Source organism: Wyeomyia smithii, chromosome 2 (genome assembly GCF_029784165.1).
Source record: "Wyeomyia smithii strain HCP4-BCI-WySm-NY-G18 chromosome 2, ASM2978416v1, whole genome shotgun sequence".
Lineage (NCBI taxonomy): Eukaryota > Metazoa > Arthropoda > Insecta > Diptera > Culicidae > Wyeomyia > Wyeomyia smithii.
This window is the reverse complement of record NC_073695.1, coordinates 245,039,772-245,060,907: the sequence shown is the minus strand read 5'-3', so window position 1 is coordinate 245,060,907 and position 21,136 is coordinate 245,039,772. Positions and strand designations below refer to the sequence as shown.

The following is a 21,136-nucleotide window of genomic DNA, read 5'->3' as shown; positions in this document are numbered from 1 at the left end:
CGTAGAATTAATAACAATATATGACCATATCCACAAGAAACTTCCGAATTGAACGGTACGTTTAGCCGCGGTTATCTGTTCATCGGTCCGAGTATAACTTTGCGTTTTTCTGATATAAACACGAAGCAGCTAAGTTTTTCAATGGAAATTAACACGACTGTCCATTTTACCCGCACATACATATTATTGAAAATACCTAAATGTTTCGAGAAATCATTTAAACAATTACTAACCTTTGATGATTTCTGCTGGTTAGTAGTCTGAGTACAGATATTAGCAGAAAAACCGTTATAAAATACTGTTTTACAATAGAAAAAACCTTACTTCTTGTAGGCCAAAAATAACATCACCACGAATGCACACGTGTTTTTTGTTTTTGTTTATTATTTTGACTGTTCGACTGTTTCATGTCACATACTTTGACTCAAATAGCTTCTAGTGCCTCTAAGATGAGGTGCCAAAGAAGTTTGTACTATTTTTCAACGTAATAGTCGAGATTTGAACGGGTGTCCATTTTACCACCCCTGTTCATTTTACATGCAATTCCCCTACATTTAGTCCTACGTCACCGTTTCATACAACCCCTAGGGCTATATACCTTGTAGTATTCTTTAACGTTTAGGTAGCAGCCATGGTCGAAACACCGAACTGTGTTTCGGCGTGTATTGCAACTGCCACTGAATGTTAGTGTTGAAGCGACAACACGTAGAGCGATAGCCGAACCACCGGTGGCAGTGGCTGTTTTGAAGTAGAATACTTCTCTCAGGAAGTTCGGCTACGCAGGGATGTGAAATGAAAATCTAAAACCGAAAAAAGTGGAAAATATGTCCAATTTCAAATGCTAATAAATCGGATAGTATTCGATGGATTTCCTTCGTTCTTGCAGCAATAGATTGGAAAATCTTCTAAGATTCTTCCCAAAAGAAGATGATTGTAATTTTATTATTCACACCATTGTACTATTGAAAATAGTCAATCCTTGTCAAAACGAAAAATTCGACCTCTGATTGGTCGTTATATGATTGCTTCCCAAGCACGGTCGACAGAATCATATACCTTGCAATTGAAAACATGCTGTTTGGCCTATATAAGAGCCTGTTTCAGCCGAAGCCGCTCATAATAGTTCTAGACAGCGACAACAGCAGTCCTCCCTTAGCAGCAACGGGAGAAGTGCAGTAGATACCATTGATAGCGGATAGCGGCCACAACTGTGGCATGGCTGCGGATAAGCGTAGCAGTTTCAGCGGATCTCAGCATCGATAGCAGCTGGGCCAGCAGATGCAGGTACAGCGGATACCAATGGCAGCGTATAGCGGCCACAACTGTGGCATGGCTACGGATAGCGTTGCAGTTGCTCAGCAGTTGGGCCAGCGTATAGCGGCCACAACTGTGGCATGGCTATGCGTAGCGTAGCTGTTGCAGCGGGTATATCAGCATCGATAGTAGCAGGGTCAGCTGATGCAACGACACAGCTCTACTGATGGGTGTACATTAACCTACAGCCGAGCGAATCGGTTCGCGTCGCTTTTCGCGTCTATTATGGCAGAGGCCTAATGGGCAAGTGGTGTCATTTTGTTCAGAAGAATATTATTATCGGTAATATTACAGAGATGCGATTGCGTAAATTCGATTTTGAATTGAACAATTGTTCTTTTGAGAACAAATGAAACACTTATTTGAAGAGTTAATAGCTTTTGGTACCAATAGCAGTATAGTGACAGCCTCAGCGGTAGATGCAGCCGGTACTTCCCTGAGGCCGATGTGGAAGTAAATGGAAGCAGCACGGCGAAACAGTTCGGGTTATGCTTAGACGCGCGTTATTTTCCGTTGTTGATATTCCCCACATGAAACGACGCGCTTTCGTATGATAGTGGCGGTATTAGCGGTAGATGCATTTGCCAACACATCCTCCAGTAAAGCCGTTCCTAGTTTTCAATGTGAAAACACCTTTCTTATTGTGTTTGACCGTGCGCCTTAGTCCTCACTGTCAAGGTAACACAGAGATGTAAGATGAACACTACATCCTATGATAAATTGAACAATTGTCCTTATAAGGACAACAAATGAATTAATGAAGATTTAATTTTGAGTAGAATACTTCTCTCAGGGAGTTCGGCTACATAGGGATGTGACATGAAAATCTAAAACTGAAAAAAGTGAGAAAAAATTCAAATGCTAATAAATCGGTTAGTTTTCGATGGATTTCCTTCGTTTTTGCAACAATCGATTAGAAAATCTTCTAAAATTCCTACCAAATGCATGAAATTGCAATTTTATCATTCGAACTATAGTACTATTGAAAATTCTTAAGCCTTGTCAAAACACAAAATTCGATCTCTGATTGGTCGTTATACCACGCTTTCCCAAGCACGGTCGGCAGAGTTATGGACCTAGTAAATTGGGAATGCATCATTTGGCCTATATAAGAGCTTCATAAGATAATAAACAAACATTTTATCGGATATTAAATTGAACAACTGAAGTTTGAAGAACACAAATGATAATTTGAAGAGTTAATATTTTCTCGTTTTGCGCTATAATCCAAAGTTAATTATCTTCATCTACATGCATACTCTGACTATTATTACTTGTTCGCGTCGCTTAGTGTTTGGCTACGGTTATGCAGAACGCAAACAACGGCGCGATGCGATTCGGCAGGACGAAATGTCGTCGGTTTCGTGCAACACTGGCACAACTCGAAAATCATAGTTTCAAAAAAAACGCGTTTGAAAATTTACGTCGAAAATTTATTTTTCATTCTCGCCACGGGTGTTTCAAACTTCGGCAAAAACCGGAATCGAGGGATTTGGCTTCGTGAAAACACCGGCGGATTTTTTGAATCGATTTCTCTGCGCGCGATCTTCTGCTGAATCGATCCTTTGGATGGCAAGATCGTTTTTTTCCGCCTGAAAAATAAATGTGTGCAAAACGGATTGAAAACAATAGTGATTGCATTTATTGTTGCTAACGTAATCTGCGGCCGAATTCCGAGAACACTTTTTTTTTTGAAGAGAAGAAAAATTCTTTATTGATAGTATACGAAATTTTTTTCTCTCCGAAGAAGTGTGTGCTCGGAATTCGGACACTGATCTGAAAAATGTGTCAATTTTTTACCGGGATGTCCATAGTTGAAGAATGGGCTAAAATTCAATAGACATGAAACCGAGAAAAACGCATTTCAAATGTTTTTGTTGGTTCAAACAATTGTCTACGTCCATGACAACTTTTTTCATGAGTATGTCACCACCCCCATATCCAGCATATCCAGCTTTTCACGAACGGTAATGGCGTATAGTGCACGCAGCCTATTTTGACGTTTTCTGTAGGTCAGGGAAGCTGGATAACCTTGCCGTCGAGTTGAAAGCCAAATTAAGTCCCTCCAGTATTTTTAACGCAGTAACCATTTTTTGCCTTTGTAAACGCGACATCAATAGACAAACCCGTATGAAATTTGGCTGATACGCATGCGTTGTGAAATATATCAAGGATTAGGGGTGGGTGAAACGGCTCTTTTGCAAGAGCGGCTCTAAACCGACTCATGGTTCACAATGATTCACGAGCGTTGACAGTTCATGTTGTCTCAGTAAACTTCGGGTTCGCGCGAACCAAACAGTTCTGGTGCGCCCAAAGAACCGTGGTTCTTTTTCGTGAGCCGTTCGTTCTTTCGCTCTTTCCTAAGAACCGGTTCATATGAACGGCTCGTAAGCCGTTCGCCCGTCCCTAGCGAGGATAGAAGAACGACGAGACAAGTTTGCACCTCGAACTGAACATAAATTACCAGACCACAAGACGCGTCTCGAAAGTTTGACATATATTGTATACAATCATTACTATCTGATTGGTGTACATTGGGGTGGCAATGGAAATTGACTTTGACAGTTTCATTTAGAAGTAGTGTTCAAAATTTCGCCTTCACGAACAGTTAGTAAAATTTCGATTCTTTGGATAACACCCGACCTCGACGTTTTATACATTTCTAATAAACAGTTCACACGATGTAATATCGCCCATCTTGATTTCAAATCCCATACTCCAAATTTTCCGTGAAAACTAGATGTATGTATGTTTCAAGATCACGATATCACGTGATATCTGCTATAGTGTGAACAAGGCATAAGACATTTGGCACAAAAAAAAAAACTATTACAAACTGTGCTTTTCTTCATAAGTCGAGAAAGTGAAATTTAGACCAAATACTCCTGAATTCCGATTTAGCTGAAATTTTGCATTGCATTGGATATTGAATTTACCATTTTGGATATTAGCCAACATTATTTCATATTTGCTACCTCTGCAAGTGCACTTTTTGAAAATTGGCTTTCGTAGAGAAGTTGTTTACTATCGTTGTGGGTGTTTACTATCAAGCACCAATTTTTTGATTTAGGTAGAAAAGGCATATCGCTTATTTTTCAACTATGAGTAGCGGGGTACTCGTTAACTCAAATATTGCAAAAGTTGAATTGAATGGTCGTGTATATGCCGTGCTGTATTCTGTTCTGCATGGTGTCGCGCTCGCCATTTTTGTTTATTTGAGTTTGTTCTGCCGATGTTCCGATTTTTTTATGAATTGGGTTGTTCAGCTATATCAGTTTTTCATATCATCTGAATGATCTGAATTTTCCAAGTAAAACGTGATTTAAAAAAAAAATCTATCATTGTCCTTCGCTTTTTAAATCACGATTTAAAACTTCTTGAAATCTGCTCGAAACCGCTACAATGACAGTTCGCCCATCTACCAACTGTCATTGTAACGATTTAGAGCGAGTTTTTATTTTGCATTTAAAAACCGAAGGAAAATGATATAAAGTTTTAAAAAATCACGTTTTGCTTAGAAAAATTACACTCTTTTAGATAGCGGATCCTGCTGATGTTCTTGATGCTTTCAAGTGCATTATGTCAGCGGTTCCAAACTTTCTGTCAAAATTTCGTTCATGAATCAAGTTCCCAAACGTCCCGTGAAATGGTTTATGGGATGAGCGACAACGAAAACTTTTAGTGGAAAAAAAAACGCTAAGAGTACACGCGGTTAAAGAAGTTGGCAATAAACTAAAAAAGCCGTATCGTTAGTAGATGTTGTGTACGAAAACTCGATGAACATGATTCATAAACCACAAAACGCAAACGAAACAAAATCTCCATAAATATAACCAAAAAAAGTCGTAAAAAGCTTATACCGAACAAAAATTTTTTTTTGTTAAATTTTTTGTTAAATCGATTTTTCAGGCTCGATTTTCTTATGAATCGATTTTATTGATTTTGATTAATTGATGCAGGAGAATCGATTTTTGTTCAAAGATCGCCCATTGCTAGCCGAGAGTTTCAACTTCGAGAAAGCATCTCGACAACACGTTCGCCTGCTTGTCCTAGCGCAGATTGATTTGATTAGCGATGGAAAATATCGAGCAAAATCCGTTTGCGAGTTTTGATGTTTTCAATCAAACCTATCTCGCTTTGGCAAGGGAGTGCGAGGTCGCAAAAGCACTTGTTTACTTGTTAATTTAATGGTCATTTAGAATTAATCCTATATGGTATTTTGCAAGTGCAAGAAATAATTCGTATGCTTTGTGCCGTCAGCGCCGTCAGCGATAAATCAACAACTATTGTTAGCGCCGAAATTAAACGATATTATCGATAAGAAGCGATCATCCAAATTAACGATAAATATTGATAACTTTGCCATTTGTAGATTTGGCCGTGGAATTTTAATAAATTAGACGCTGACTGGACTATTTGGCAATAATCCTAGAACAGAATACTTTTTGTTCTGTATGGCGTCTGATGATAGAGAAATGCGGTTGAATTAGTTTACTACATATAGCGTTTGTCGGCATTTGCGGAAAGCCCCAAAGAGAGTAATGTTCAATATTCATAATTTGTGGAACATAAAAATATGCAAGAGTAGAAATTTTTCTGAATATATTTTTAAATTTTTTTTTTCGCTTGGTTAATTTTTCGAATGGACAAAATTATTGTTCAAAATATTGTCGAAGAAACCATACCGATCGAATAAACCGTTCCACAGTGTTTTATTTTGCCGTTTTCGTGCGATTGGATAAATAGAGAATCAAATGTTGATTATAACCATAATGTATGTTCGGAGATGTTTCAAGATATTCAATAATGCATCTTTCGATGTAGGAAGTTGAGTGATCAATCCACTTAAAAGTGAGATAGAAAATTTACTTTTTCATGCGGTTGAGATAGATGCTTGATGTCTCCGGCAAAATTTTAGGTGATCTAAAAACAAGAAACTTGACCGAAGACATCATGTTTCTATCGCTTACATATTATGAGCAACATAAAGTTTTCTATTAAGAGGTACTGAAAATCACAATTTTCATTATAACTCTTTTCTCAGATTTTTCCGAGTTTTCAAACCTTCTACAAAGTTATCAGTCATCCAAAAATGCATGTTTATGCAGAACATTGTTTTTTTATCTCCCAAAATAACAAAGTTTTTTGACATATTTCGATATTTTTGGGGATATTTTCACCTCAATCATCTCCAAATTACGCAATTTTACGCGAGTGGAAAATCTGTACGATAAAATAACTATCTTAAGACTTTCAATAATAGGCACAAACTTTTGTATGTAAGAGTATGTAAGCAGCCTTTCCGCCTGTTTTTCAAAGCTTATTATATACAAAAATTCTAAAATGAAGAGTTTTGAGTTTCGAAGGTGACACTAAATGATCTTTAGTTTAACTTGCATGCATGCTTTGGTGAGGGTAAAAAAAATGGTGAATATTTTAGAAATTTAAATTTTTAAATTTAAATATTTTTTCTCAGTAATGTAGGCGTGGATGAAAATAGTAGCTTTTTTTCAAATTCCATTTATCCTTTTTACCCGATTTCAAAAGGGACGAGCAGAGAAAAAGTTTCAATGTCCACTTTTGGCCCCTCACGTGCTTCTGTGATAACAGGATCTGACGAAATGAGCAACCAATGCAGCGGGAAATCTTACTAGTATGATATTCTCTTTATCTGAAGATTTATAAAAGAAAAAACTCCTATTTTGGTTAATCTATTTTTAACACTAACGTCACCAAAGTGTGCATGCATAATTAGCTCATGATCGTTTAGTGCTACCTTCGAAACTCAAACCTGTTTTATTTTTAATTTTTTTTATATAAAAATCGGCATCAAATAGCTTTGAAAATCAGGCGGAAAGGCTGCTTACATACTCTTACATACAAAAGTTTGTACCTATTATTGTAAGTCTCTAGATAGCTATTTCATCGTATGGATTTGCAACTTGCGTAAAATTGCGTAATTTGGAGATGGTTGAGGTGAAAATATCTCCAAAAATATCGAAATATGTCAAAAAACTGTTTTATTTTGGGAGATAAAAAAACAATGTTCTGCATAAACATGCATTTTTGGATGACTGATAACTTTGTAGAAGGTTTGAAAACTCGGAAAAATCTGAGAAAAAAGTTATAATGAAAATTGTGATTTTCAGTACCTCTTAATAGAAAACTTTATGTTGCTCATAATATGTAAGCGATAGAAACATGATGTCTTCGGCCAAGTTTCTTGTTTTTAGATCACCTAAAATTTTGCCGGAGACATCAACCATCTATCTCAACCTGATTGAATATCTTGAAACATCTCCGAACATACATTATGGTTATAATCAACATTTGATTCTCTATTTATCCAATCGCACGAAAACGGCAAAATAAAACACTGTGGAACGGTTTATTCGATCGGTATGGTTTCTTCGACAATATTTTGAACAATAATTTTGTCCATTCGAAAAATTAACCAAGCGAAAAAAAAAAATTAAAAAAATATATTCAGAAAAATTTCTACTCTTGCATATTTTTATGTTCCACAAATTATCAATATTAAACATTACACTCTTTGGGGCTTCCCGCGAATGCCGACAAACGCTATATGTAGTAAACTAATTCAACCGCATTTCTCTATCATCAGACGCCATACAAAACAAAAAGTATTCTGTTCTAGGATTAATGCCAAATAGTCCAGTCAGCGTCTAATTTATTAAAATTCCACGGCCAAATCTACAGATGGCAAAGTTATCAATATTTATCGTTAATTTGGATGATCGCTTCTTATCGATAATATCGTTTAATTTCGGCGCTAACAATAGTTGTTGATTTATCGCTGACAGCGCTGACGGCACAAAGCATACGAATTATTCTTGCACTTGCAAAATACCATATAGGGTTTATCCTAAATGACCATTAAATTAACAAGTAAACAAGTGCTTTTGCGACCTCGCACTCCCTTGCCAAAGCGAGATAGGTTTGATTGAAAACAAAACTCGCAAACGGATTTTGCTCGATATTTTCCATCACTAATCAAATCAACCCGCGCTAGGATAAGCAGGCAAGCGTGTTGTCGAGATGCTTTCTCGAAGTTGAAACTCTCGGCTGCGGCCGGTGTTCTCACGAAGCCAAATCCCTCGATTCCGGTGTTTGCCGAAGTTTTTTTTTTTAACTCTAATATTTATTTAGACCCAACCGCGAAGCATAACGGGGCCGAATATCTAGTAGGGAAAAGCCAGCTTGAGTAGAGCCTGTATCCCGACTGCTCCTCCTCAAACAGGCATAAAAACCCTCTCATCTTTTCTCTTTTAAAAATACAATTTAAAAATACATGTCGTTTAAGCCTACGACTAACATTAACATCAAAGTTTTTCTCTTTATAACTAAATACTAATCCTTACTACTATTCGTTGAGGGTGATGGTTCCTTATCTCTTTGAAATCAAAACTTATATCTAAGTTCGGTGGATCATGTCTCTCAAAAAGAAGCGATGATTCATGTTTCTATGAAAAAGATGAACGAAAGAAAGAAGAAAAAAAAAACGGAATTAGCGTGAAACTTTTCAAGATTGTTATGTTGGGAGAAATTAGGAGAAAAAGCATAAAGATAATCAAATTCGATACTTGATATCTCTTAAATAGTCGTAAATGGGTCTTACAAGCACGGGGTTGCGGCTAGCAAGCACATCCCGTATTTGCATTGTAAACGTCACTTTCTGTTTCCGGAGAGAATCCATAAGCTTGGCCCTTGCTCTGTGGTACTTAGGGCATACGTAGACTATGTGGTCAATATCTTCGTACCCTCCACATTCGCACAGATTACTATCGACTAAGTTTATTCGATAGAGGTGTGCGTTTGCAACATAGTGATTGGACATTAGGCGCGAAATAACTCGAATGAAATCCCGAGTTAAATCTAACCCTTTGAACCAAGCTTTTGTAGACACTTTGGGCGAGATCGAGTGCATCCATCGCCCAAGGTCGTCTTTATCCCATTTTTCCTGCCAGTTTTCCAGAGCCAGTTGTCGGGGCAGATGTAAATACTCGGTATAGGTGATCGGTCTATCAAATATATCTCCTTCTATGGCACCCCTTTTCGCTAATAAATCAGCTTCTTCATTGCCTGGGATTGAGCAATGAGAGGGGACCCACACAAAGCGGATAATGAAAGACCGATCAACCAGCACTTCTAATATCCGTCTAATTTCCGGAAGGAAATAGGACGGGTGCTTGACCGGTTTAATCGATCGGATAGCTTCGATAGAACTGAGGCTGTTCGAGAAGATGAAGTAATTGTCTGGTGTCTTGAGCTCGATAATTCGCAGCGAATTGTGTATGGCAGCTAATTCAGCTACGTATATGGAGCAGGGCTGTGCCAGTATGCGAGATATGCGATGATCTGTGTTGAAAACGCCATATCCGGATTGTCCATCCATCACAGATCTATCCGTGAAAAAGGAATTCTGTTTTGGGAGGTGGCCAAATTTTGCCGAAAATATTGATGGCACAACTGTTGGTTTGAGGTGATCGGGAATTCCATGGATTTCTTGTTTCATCGTCAAATCAAATACAACAGAAGAATTGTTGAGCGATGTTGAAATCTCACGGGATGGAGCAACAACCGAAGGGTTTATCTCCATGGACATGAACCGCTGGTATACTGACATACAGGGTTTCTGAACAACTTCCAAACATTTCTCATAGTTCGCAATAAGCATTGGATTTGCTATTTCCGATCTAATGAGGAAACGAAAAGCCAACTCAAGCAGCCTCTCTTTGAGTGGTAGTATTCCAGCTATGACCTCTAGGGACATGGTATGTGTCGACTGCATGCAGCCTAGAGCGATACGCAAACAACGGTATTGTATCCTCTCCAGCTTCAGCATGTGTGAAGCTGCGACACCTCTGAAGCATATGCTGCCGTATTCTATAACGGGCAGAATCGTGGTTTGATAGAGTCGTATCAAATCCTCTAGATGGGCTCCCCATGATGTTCCTGTTACCATCCGAAGAAAATTGATCCTTGGTTGGCATCCTTGGTGTGCACTTAGAGTCATACCATACTCCGAGATATTTAAAGCTAGGTGACTGAGTGATGGGTATTCCGGACAGAACTAGCTCGAAGCGAAGTGGTGGTCGCTTTTTTGAAAAGACTACCATCTCCGTTTTTTCAAGCGAGAACTCGATTCCAAGACAACTGGCCCAACCGGTCAGATTATCTAACGTATTTTGCAGGCTGTTTTATCATGTCTACAGCTAGAGTCGCCGTGACTGATACAACGCAGGCGTCAGCTAACTGGCGCATTGTGCAGCCGTCCGTCAAGCATGTGTCGATGTCACTGATGTAGAAGTTGTACAACAGCGGACTCAGACAAGAGCCTTGGGGGAGACCCATGTAGCTTGTTCGTGTTATTGTTGAAGAACCGTGGTTGAAAAGTAAATGCTTTTCAGACAGCAGGTTGATCAAAAAGTTTGTTAATATAGGGGAGAATCCTCTCTGATGCAGTTTCTCGGAAAGAATTTCGATTGAAACTGAGTCAAATGCGCCTGTGATATCCAGGAAAACCGAGGTCATTTGTTGTTTGCTGCCAAGAGCCATTTCCGCTTCTGTGGCTAGCAATGCCAGGCAATCGTTAGGGCCCTTGCCCCTACGAAAGCCGAACTGGGTCTCTGATAGTTGGTTAGTTGTTTCTGCCCAGTTGTCAAGTCTACGCAGGATCATTTTTTCAAGCAATTTGCGTATGCATGAGAGCATCGCAATCGGCCTGTACGAGCGGTGATCTGCGGCAGGTTTATCTGGCTTTTTGATTGCGATAATCTTAACCTGTCTCCAAGCTTTTGGGATCACATTGTTCCTGATAAGCTTATTAAACAGTTTAAGAAATCGTATCTTGGCCGAGTCCGGCAGGTTTTTTGAAGTAGAATACTTCTCTCAGGAAGTTCGGCTACATAGGAATGTGAAATGAAAATCTAAAACCGAAAAAAGTGAAAACTATGTCCAATTTCAAATGTTAATAAATCGGTTAGTATTCGATGGATTTCCTTCGTTCTTGCAGCAATTGATTGGAAAATCTTCTAAGATTCTTCCCAAAATAAGATAATTGTAATTTTATTATTCACACTGTTGTACTATTGAAAATAGTCAAGCCTTGTCAAAACGAAAAATTCGACCTCTGATTGGTCGTTATATGCTTGCTTCCCAAGCACGGTCGACAGGATCATATACCTTGCAATTGAAAATAGCTATTTGGCCTATATAAGAGCCTGTTTCAGCCGGAGCCACTCATAATAGTTCTAGACAGCGACAACAGCAGTCGTCCTTCCTTAGCAGCAGCACTAGCCCTGTGGTTGGTCACCACGTCTCAGGAGCAGCGCGGTTTTTCTCAGCGTGTGTCGCCAGACAGCCACTATTCCCCCCGTGTTGGGGCAGCATGAAGATTGCCATCAGGAAATCCAACTTCGGAAATCAAAATGTCTTTTTCAAGGCAAATACACAAGTCATTGAAAGTTAATAATTTTTGTCAACGCAAGCAAGCATTCTGTGTTGCATCCTAGCAATTCAAATTTGTCGCACCCGTCTAATTTACTGAATGTGAAATAGCTTCCACAGTGCATGTTGTCCGTGTATCTTAATTCCCCCAATGTTAGGGCAGCTCAAAGGTTGTAATTAGCAACCAATTTTGAGCCGCAACATGCTTTTTTCAAGGCAAATAAAAAAATAATTGAAGGTTATTATTTTCTGGCATCAACACAAGCAGACATTCTGTGCTTGATGCATTTAAATTCTGTTGTAGTTGTCTAATTTTCACTTTATTTAGTAAACCCCCCACTGTAGGGGCAGCGCAAAGGCTGCGATCAGCATAACCAACTTTGAATAACAAACGGTTAACGTTTATTCACTAAAAACTCATCCAATTCAAAACAGGTTTTTGTCTGAGTACAATAATTTGCACAAAAAACATTAAAAATTTTACCACATTATCAGACGCGTTTCTGAACGTGAAGGTTCCCTCCCACAGACATAGATTTCGTGCTCCAGCACGTACCAACACGTGGAAATTGTCTTTTGAAGTAGAATACTTTTCTCAGGAAGTTCGGCTACATAGGGATGTGAAATGAAAATCTAAAACCGAAAAAAGTGAAAAATATATCCAATTTCAAATGCAAAGAAATCGGTTGGTTTTTGATGGATTTCTTCCGTGTTTGCAGCAATCGATTAGAAAATCTTCTAAGATTCCTACTAAATGCAGGAGATTGCATTTTTTTATTCGAACTATTGTACTATTGAAAATTCTTAAGCCTCGTTAACCCGTAAAGACCCGGGACGGAACTTTTTTTTTGAAAATGCTCGTTCTCAGCACTGGAACGGCCGATTTGGGAAAACTTGAACTTTTAACCAAGGGGAATAGTTGCTCTAAGTTTTGGTAAAGGTGCCACCCCTCTGGACCCCTCCCCGTTTTTGTGAGACGCAAATATGTCTGTGTTTTTTTTTAATTTTTCAATAAGATTGAGCAAACACTGGTAATTTTTATACGTATCAATTGCTCCATGTATCAAATCATGTCAGGTGGATGAAATATGATATGTAAGAGTGAGTTTTGGAGTTTTCAAATTATTTCAGTACAAAATCACAAAACTACGTATTTTTATAAAAATTCAAACAACAACACCGTTCTTCAAATTTTAAGCTCTACATTTTTGCGGTAATGTCTCCTGAATCCCTACGGGACGAGTTTGAATTCACTAAAGTACGAGTTCTTATGAAAACTTGATTTTCTCTAAATCTGTGCATGCTAGAATAAATCTTTCAGCATCTCTGGATTCAGAAGACGTTACTCTAAAAATATAGAGCTTGCAAATTGAAGAGCTAAGTTGAAACCTACCGTGGGAGACTGAGAAAATTAGGTTTTCATGAAAATACGTACTTTGGTGAATTTAAACTGGTTTTTCTCAAAATGTTTGCATGCTAAAATAATTATTTCATCCCGTAGGAATTCAGGAGACATTACCGCAAAAATGTAGAGCTTAAAATTTGAAGAACGGTGTTGTTGTTTGAATTTTTATAAAAATACGTAGTTTTGTGATTTTGTACTGAAATAATTTGAAAACTCCAAAATTCACTCTTACAACCCATATTTAATCCACCTGACATGATTTGATACATGGAGCAATTGATACGTATGAAAATTACCAGTGTTTGCTCAATCTGTTTGATGAATTAGAAAAAAACACAGACATATTTGCGTCTCACAAAAACGGGGAGGGGTCCAGAGGGGTGGCACCTTTACCAAAACTTAGAGCAACTATTCCCCTTGAATAAAAGTTCAAGTTTTCCCAAATCGGCCGTTCCAGTGCTGAGAACGAGCATTTTCTAAAAATAAGCTCCGTCCCGGGTCTTTACGGGTTAAAACACAAAACTCGACCTCTGATTGGTCGTTATACGATTGCTTTCCCAAGGTCGACAGAGTTATGGACCTAGTAAATTGAATAATGCATTATTTGGCCTAAATAAGAGCCTTCATCAGATATTAAACAGATTTTTCATCAGATATTAAACTGAACAACTGAAATTTGAAGAACACAAATGAATATTTGAAGAGTTAATATTTTCGCTATAATCCAAAGTTAATTATCTTCATCTACATGCATACTCTGCCTATTATTACTTGTTTGCGTCGCTTAGTGTTTGGCTACGGTGATGCAGAACGCAAATGACGGCGCGATGCGATTCGGCAAGACGAAATGTGCTGAAATGTATAGCTCTACTACGCCGTAATAAGAGCTGTACATTTCACCACGTAAGGCGAATCGCATCGCGCCGTCATTCGCGATCTGCATAACTGTAGCCTGTAGCCTGTCGTATTTAATGTGCATATTACAATTCGGCAGCACTTCAACTGCTCATTTGTGCAAAATTTTAAAAATATTCAATACACTTCATTCAAAATATCAAACAAAATGAAATTACAATACTGCCAATGAACGGTCAACGTTTATTTACTAGAAAAAATGACTGACACGCAAGCAGCCGGGTTATCTTTCTTTTAAAAGTATTCTACTTCAACCTTGCGGTCGTGGCTTTGCATACAACCTTGCTGTGATTTTTTATCAAATTAAATTTGATCCTGTCCGGTCCTGGAGCCTTGTTCTTACAAGACGCGAGGGCAATTGAAAATTCCAGCATTGAAAATTCTGGTTCTTCGATCGCCGTTGTGTCGCTGAATTTCTGCTGTGGTGGGACAGCATCTGGACATACCTTTTTCGCGAAATCATAGATCCAAAGTTCAGAATATTCATTAGCCTCATTGTTGTCGGACCTATTGCGCATTTTTCGAGCCGTATTCCAGAGATAGCTCATAGAAGCATCTCTGGGTAACGTGCTTATGAAATTTTGCCAGTACGATCTTTTTTTCAGTTTGTGCAGTTTAGCCTGTTTCAGTTCCAGCTCTCTAAACTGATCAAAAAGTTGAATGGAATGATCTTTCCTGAATGCTAGGAATGCTCTTTTCAGAGTTTTTTTCATCTCGGTGCATTCTTTGTCCCACCATTTGCCGAAGTTTGAAACACCCGTGGCGAAAATGAAAAACAGCCACTGCCACCAGTGGTTCGGCTATCGCTCTGCGTGTTGTCGATTCAACACTAACACTCAGTTGCAGTTGCAATACACGTCGTGCCGTGTTTCAGATATGCCACTCAGTGTAGAGCGTGGTTTGGACATGGCTGGGTACTAGTTCGTAAATTTTATTTGTTATTATTTTTTTTATTGTTGACTTCCTTCAGTTATAAGTGAAAATAAGTTTTCGAAAAACTCACTGAAATTTAATCAAAAATAGCCTAATAATCAAAAAACCTAAAGAAAAAACAGAAAAAAAGACATAGGGATATAGAGAGATGAAAGAGGAAGGGAAAACAATAGAAAGAGAGAGATGAAGAGAGAAAGAGGAATAGAGAGAGGGAGAGATAATTAATGTAATAGAGAGGAAGGAGAGAGAGAGAAAGAAGGTGAAACAGAAAAGAGAGAGAAAGATATGGACAGAGAAAGAGAAAGAGAGAGAGAGAGAGAGAGAGAGAGGGAGAAAGAAAGAGAGAGAGAGAGAGAGAGAGAGAGAGAGAAAGAGAGAGAGAGAAAGAGAGAGAGAAGGAAAGAGAGAGGAAGAGAATGAGAGAGAGAGAGGGAGAGAATGAGAGAGAGAGAAAGAGAAAAAGATAGAGAGAAGTAGAAAAGGAACAACCGAGAGAGAGAGAAATAAAGAAAGAAATAAAGAGAGAAAGAGAGAGAGAGAAAGAGAGAGAGGTGAAGAGAGAAAGAGGAATAGAGAGGGAGAAATAATGAATAAGATAGAGAGAAAGAGAGAGAGAGATAGACAGAGAGAGAGACATAAAGAGAGAGAGAGAGAGAGAGAGATAGAAAGAGAGAGAGAGATAAAGAGAGAGGAGAGTGAGAAAAAAAAGAAAAAGAGAGATAGAGTGTAGAAAAAGAAGCAACCGAGAAAGAAAGAGAAAGAGAAAGAAGTAGTAAGAAACAGAGGGAGGGGATGAGAGGAAGAGGGAGAGAGGAAGAGTTGAAAAATTCAAAAATGGCAAAAATTGAAATGTCAAAAATAAAACAAAAACCAAAACGATGAAAAAAGTGAAACCAACTTGATGTTCTGTAGATTTTTCATTAGTTATGTCAATGTAGGTAATACCCGTCTCAAATGGTAGTCCCGCATACGGATACCATCCACAACCATCTTTAGCGACCTGAATCATGACGGAATTCGCACCAGGACGGTCGCTGATGCGCTAAATGTACAAACCAGCTGAGAGAAATATGTTTGCGCTTAACTTGTTTGTGTTATACCTTGCCGGGGTATGATGCCAGCAACAAAACACGCCGACAAACCGCTGTCCTGTCGACTAGAGTTGCGTCGCGCTCTCCGGAATGATCACACGGTGATGGCGATGGCTCTGTGTGTATACCTACATTTCTAAGTATGGTGAGCACTGGCAGCGTCGCTGCGCTGCTGGATTCCACCCGAGCATGGGGAGAGTTTCACGCTGGCTTTCGACCAGAGCGCAGTCCGGATTAGCAAGTCGCGTCGTTAAGTAGTAGGTTGCTTCTTTTCCTCGCCAGTCAAGTTCGAGGTGAGCTGAATAGTTGCCGGTTTCGGGTGATCGTTTCCTACACTAACAGCCCTCGTAACGGGTTGTCGTCGCTGGCAGTTGGTGGCAGACAAAACCGGCTTGCAGAAGAGAGGGTGGATCACGATGTAATTTTTGCAGTTTTTGCCTGGTTGGTGCTGCTCGTTTTTGCGAATGCGAATGCGATAGTTTCGTTGGGCGGGAGAGGGAACGGAAACCCGTACCGTGTGGAATGAGTGGATAAGGGTCACATCCCCGCTTAATATGCATTGAATAGTGCCGCGAGGTGATGCGGGAAAGTTGTCACGTCAGCTGCCATCAGAGTGAATCTCGCGCATGAATTTTACTGAACGGTTTCGCTACAGCTCTACTAGATAGTGCGCTGATAGCCAACAGGTTGTGTGATGATGAGTAGGTACTTACCGTTGACCGCTGGTGCCTAGTAGCAGTGATTCTTTGTGTGCACAGTCATAAATACTATCAAGCGAAAAAGTGCTATCAAATAACTCAAACAGTTGACCACTACAAAACTGTTGTCAGTTGATATACAAACAAAACGCTCGCTCCATAGCATGCTGAGTTGGAATGGATTTGACTATAATCAAACGGCTTTGTGGCTTCTCAAGTATACGACTTTTGTTTGGATGCATACAAAGCAAAGTGTTGATTGGAAGTGCAAGGTAAAGTTGCTGCTACTAAAACAACATTCGAGAAACGTTCGAAAATTTAACGCTTATTGAATAACGTGACAATCGAGTTGCCAGCCAGGAGAAACTCGGTTGATCGGTTGAACGTGACGCATTAAATACTGTCCACGACGAATTGTGTACTGTGCAGCGGAAAGCCGGCGGCGCCGCCAACCAGCCAGCGGAGGAGAGCACTATTTAACGGTAAAGATCACTTTCGGATTGGTACAATTTCATTCGCTTTATTTTGTTTGCTGCTGCCTTCCCATCGCTTCAATCGTTTGCCAGTAGTTCAGTGTGTCCAATCTCACCTCTTTCACTGTCGACAGTGCACGGTGGGATGAAACTATAGCGAAACTGGTTAGCAAAAGAAAGTGTCTTCAAATTACAGAAAATACAAGATTTTTTGAATGAATGTTTGGTTCGGAGAAATTTGTAATCCGTCAAAAATTTGATAACAAAGTAATTGGTTTTCAGACAACTTTTTCTAGGATGTCATCAAGACTGGAGTTTATGTGAAAAATAAAATTCAGTTTAGAAGTAGGAGGCTAAAAATCATGCAAAAAAACCGTCGTATTGCTGTAGAATTTGGATTTGGACACTTCGGCAGTATTTTAAATCACTGGCCTGCGAATCCCCACCGTGCGACAGTGTAACGACCGGTGGGGCATGGCAACCGTTGGGATTCCAGATAGGAAATTGTCAATATTGTTAGCTGAACACTAAGCTTGAGCAACGAGATATGATTAGCTCAAGTAGGCTATCGCGCTTTCCCACGATGCTTTACGTGCTGTGACCCGTTTCAGTGACGGTAATCGCGGTAAGCAACAACATTTCAGCAACCGGATCGTTTCCTCTTGGCGTAGCAATTTGATCTCGTCTTTCCCCTATCTATGGCCTTTCGGTGTTGTTTTCCTCTGTTTCAGTGTTTAACGGCGCCGGGCAAGCGGCAATCGATAACCGTGACAGTTCAGTACTAGAGCCAACGGTTTGCTTTTATTTTGCTGAAGATTTGCCGTAACAAGTATAACCTCAATCTTTCTAACAGTAAACGGGGTTTTCAAACAATGTGGATTGCTTAGATTCATTTGTATTCAGTTTATTCTGCAGTCGAAGTTTTATTGAAAGCACAATAATATCAATGCTAATGTTATCATTTAAAAAGTAGGAAGGTGGTAATTTTGTAATCTACATGACCGTAAAATATCTATCTTGAATAGTTCAAGCAATGAGTAACGGTAAACAAAAAATTTGTCGTTTATTCCATAATTTAGACGATACTTGAGTATTATTGAACTCTATTGAAATAAATGCTGCATCAAGTGCAAGACTAGAGTAGTCGTTTCAAATACTCGAAAAAAGAATCAAGAGTGATGACACACACTGAAATTAAAAAATCAATTTTTTGAGTGATTGAAGTTAAAAAAGATGAGGAATATAAATCTCTTAACTTCTAAGAATTTTTGACTAAGATTTTAATCTAAGAAAGTAAGAATTTATGAATTTAAGAACTTAAAAATCCAGGAATCAAGAATCTAAGAATCTAAGAATTTAAGAATCTAAGAATCTAAGAATCAATGAATCTATGAAACTAAGAATCTAAAAATCGAAGAATTTCAGAGTTTAAGAATCTAAAAATACAAGAGCCTCTGAATCAACTATATTTAAGCATCTAAAATACACGGATCAAAGAATCGAGTAATCATAAATTCAAGTAAGATCAAACTCAAAAGTCCAAGACTTTAAGCAACTGAATTTCTATATTCTAGTCTAGGAATCGCAAATTTAAAGAAATTCCAGATTGAGAAATCTTGAAATCAGGGACCCAAAAATTTTCTATTTTCAGATTTAAAGGATTGATAAATTTAGAAACTCAAAGAAATGAAAAATCTGCGATCCAAAGAACTAAAAAATCTCGAAATTCATTTTTACCAGACATCCTTTTTTTGTTTTTTTTTTGGCAAAGTAAAACAAAGCAGTCCATGGTTGGTCACTAGGAACGAGACTATTTTTTTATTGAAAGTATGAATCGAATTTACACAACTTTATCGTCTGTAAAAAGTACAGCGTTTCTCCAGTGTCTTCTCATCCGGAAACAAGTATCTGGTCGCACCGGTGCAATATCTTCCGGAGCACGGAGGATTTAAATTATCATAGTTTTCGAGTTTTTTTCCAATCAAAAACAAAAAAAAACTCCATCCACTGCTTCGGTCGGTCAAGGCGAACTACTAGTCGTAAAGTGCGCTGTTTAAAGTGTGTCAGAGGGGAGAAAAAAGCAATAAATTTCATGAACTCCAAGTGAGAGGCACTCTGGGTGGAGAAAAAGTTTGGCAAAAAAAGGCCAAGTATGATGACAATTCTACAAGGTATACTATTCACGTCGATGCATTAGTATTAGTGATCGTTATGAACTTTTTCCAATTTTGTATGAAATTTGAAATGATTTTGCATTTTAAACTAAACTTATAAAACATACTTTCCTGAAAAGTTATAGAAATGATGTTGAAACATGTTTTATTTGTGAGGAATACATAAACATGCTGCGGTTTAGGTAAAATATGCTATTTTTCATCAATTTGCCGGTAACCTTTTTGCACTTTTCCTTTTTTTATTGTAGTCTAATAGCGCTTCTAAATAGAGTCGCTTATGTTTCATACAGTAACAAAAGTCATGAGCTCTGACAATGACTAAGATTATGCTCCAACTATTAGAAATATAGCATTTTTATATATTTTATTTCGACATATTGTCGCAATTTTTCACACTAAATCTAAATTAATATCAATTTCTAGTGTGTTTCAACTGGAGATTCACTCTCCAATTAAAAAAATCAATTATAAAACAACATAAAACGAGAAATTTCCGAAAATGCTCCGAATTCCATACAAAAAACGAAAATTTTCCTAACGAGATTTGTTTGTGTGCGTGGATAGATAAAAATGTGGCATACCTTGTAGAACTGTCATCATACTTGGAAAAAAAAGTAGCTATCATATTATCCTAGTTTTGATTGCCGGGTTTCGTCGCCTGCTACGATTGCGTTTCGCTTATCGTTAGACCCTCGCCTACATGGCGCTGCACAAAGTGCGCGCTTGGAGAAACGGTTTCGCACGGCGCGGTGTCATTAATGAACGCGTTGTTTCGCTTACCGTTTCCGATAGTCAATTTGGGCAGCAGAGAGTTAAAATTGAGCCTCTATAAGTCCACTGGGTTTCATGATACCGGTTTGATTACTGTCCGCGTGAAGTGAACCAGATGAAGCGAACCTCGCCGCTGGGAGACGCCATTAGGGTATAAATTTACCTGCCCATTGTAGCACCCAAATTGGCCGGTAACGAATATCGCGGGCCCCGCACCATGTTGCGGTGACCATGGCGGCACCGTTGCTAAGGCCAGCTTTGGAAACTTGACGGTTAATGTGATATGGAAGGAAAAAAACTGGCTGAACAAGGGGCTGCAAATGATACAGCTGAAATGGTAACTGAAGTTTGAGCTACGCTGTGTTCGAAAGTTATATTTATTCGAATTGTTTTCCAGATTTTTTACTACCACAATTTATAACTATTTACTTTTAACTAGCTGTGATGAACATCAAGACCACAAACTCAGTTTATTGTTCTGAAGTGATACCTATGTTGTTCACTGCAGGCAACAGGCAACAGTAATTTTTGTTAAGAGAAGATAACAAGCCACTAGCGCTGAATTGCTGGGCAGTGATAAACAAAAACACGACAGGAATTTTTGTAACATGCGTTTATCATACACACCGGAATTTCATACATTTGCTGCTGCGTTCCAGTCGGAATGCCCTTCTCTGGCACATGTTGCATAACTACGTGCGTGCGTTAACAAATAACGTTTGTGAGCACTCTCACCCAAGCGAATAGTAGGTAGTGAGGCACTGCTTTTTTCCCAGAAACTGCATGGGCGGTGGATGGGGGCAAAAGGAGAAAAAAAAACAATGCAAAAAGCATATTATATCATCACTGTGCGACAGTTTCATATCCCGGTTGGTCAAAAATATTCGCTTAG

The 21,136-nt window shown here is 38.7% G+C and overlaps 2 protein-coding genes across 4 annotated transcripts in view; one reads left to right on the top strand and one right to left on the bottom strand.

Annotated features, from left to right (window-relative positions):
* Positions 1-21,136, bottom strand: part of LOC129724635 (neuroglobin-like) — a 397,507-nt gene that overhangs the window by 299,622 nt on the left and 76,749 nt on the right. The gene's annotated exons all lie outside the window — the stretch shown is intronic.
* LOC129724634 (echinoderm microtubule-associated protein-like 2) overlaps positions 1-21,136 on the top strand; it is an 85,829-nt gene that overhangs the window by 6,750 nt on the left and 57,943 nt on the right. The window contains exon 1 of one of the 2 annotated variants that reach the window (XM_055679693.1): positions 16,340-17,308. The exons of the other annotated variant lie outside the window; for it this stretch is intronic. The gene's annotated coding sequence lies outside the window, so the exon portion shown is untranslated. Of the gene's footprint in view, positions 1-16,339; positions 17,309-21,136 lie in introns of those variants that run through there. 2 annotated transcript variants of the gene reach the window in all.